Below are 1,840 nucleotides of genomic sequence, written 5' to 3' on the forward strand. Positions count from 1 at the left end.
TATAACTATGACATACATGCACACATTTTAGATGTTTGAATAAATACACTCATATGTGCACATACATAGGCACATTAATATCTCTGTGTGTGTGTGTGTGTGTGTGTATAATGTTATTGTTAAGTGCCATCAAGTTAGCTCCACCACATAGCGACCCTATTCACAACCGAATGAAACACTGCACGGTCCTGTGTCGTCCTCACAATTGCTCCTGTGCCTGAGCCCACTTTAGCAGTCACAGTGTCAACTCATCTCATCGAGGGCATTCCTCTTTTTCTCTGCTCTTCCACTTTCCCAAACATGGTGTCCCCACAAAATGGTCTCTCCTGACAACATGTCCAAATGATAGAAGATGAAGTCTTGCCATCCTTGCCTCTAAGGGGCGCTCTGACTTGTCTTCTTCCAACACACATTGGCTTGTCCTTGTAGCAGTCCATGGTACATTCAATGTTCTCCAGCACTACAATTCAAATGCATTGATTCTTCTACAGTCTTCCTTTTTCAATGTCCAACTTTCACATGCCTATGAGGCAGTGGAGAAGAGCATGGTTTGGATCAGGGGCACCTTGGTCCTCAAAGTAACATCTTTGCTTTTCAATACTTTAAAGAGGTCTTATGTAGCCCATTTACCCAATGCAATATTTCTTTTGATCTCTTGACTGCTGCTTCCATGAGCATTGATTGTGGATCCAAGAAAGACAAAATCCTTGACAACTTCAACCTTTTCTCCATTTATCATCCTTGTTACCTGTTGGTACAGTTGAGAGGATTTTAGTTTTCCTTACCTTAAGTTGTAACCCACACTGAAGACTACAACACTTGATCTTCACCAGCAAATGCTTCAATCCTTCCTCACTTTTAGCAAACAAGGTTGTCCTCTGTATACTGCAGGTTGTTAAGCAGCCTTCCTCTAATCTTGATGCCACACTCATCTTCATATAATCTAGATTCTCTGATGATTTGCTCAGCATATAGATTGAACAATTGTGATGAGTGGATACAACCCTGACACACACCTTTCCTGATTTTAAGTAAGCCATGCAGTATTCCTTGTTCTGTTCACACAACTGCCTCTTCATCCATGTACAAGTCCCTCATGAGCACAATGAAGTGCTATGGGATTCCCATTCTTCTCAAGACTAGCCATAGTGTGTTAGGATCCACACAGTCAAATACTTTTGAATAGTTAATGAAACACAAGCAAACATATTCTTGGTGTTCTCTACTTTGAGCCAATATCTATCAGACATCAGCAATGATATCCCATGTTCCTTGGCCTCTTCTGAATCCAGCCTGAACTTCTAGCAGTTGCCTGTCCATGTACTGCTTCAACTGTACACTCAGAGCTGAATCATATAATCCTATCAGTGTCTTCCCCACTTTCTCTTACCCAGACCCATTAGGAGACAGTCATTTGGTGGGCGTTACAAAGACTATGACAGGAAGAGGCATGTTAAATAATTCACTGCACCCCAACACTGCTATCCATTTAACTATGTCTAGTCAGGGTATGGGAAGTTAGAGATGAAGTAGGCCTTGGGTTTTGATACCTGGGTAGTTGGAATTCTGCTCCTTGGATGGAGTCATGTCTGTTCCAACATTTTGAGGGGTCACCTAGCTATCTTCTACGCACCTCTCTTCTCACTACATTGTTTTCATTAGGTCATAGGGAGAATTCAAAAAGGCTTCTTCTGAGATCTAGCCTGGCCCCCAGAATTATCTTAAATCCTTAAGAAATTCCATTCCCACAATTTCTTAGGTAGTTTATAGGTATTATTCCGAAATCATTGACCATATATTTAGGGTCATTCTGAAACATGAAAAGAGTCCTTTAAATGCT

This window comes from Echinops telfairi, unplaced genomic scaffold, assembly GCF_000313985.2.
Source record: "Echinops telfairi isolate 266 unplaced genomic scaffold, ASM31398v2 ScPeMD7_4;HRSCAF=17, whole genome shotgun sequence".
NCBI lineage: Eukaryota > Metazoa > Chordata > Mammalia > Afrosoricida > Tenrecidae > Echinops > Echinops telfairi.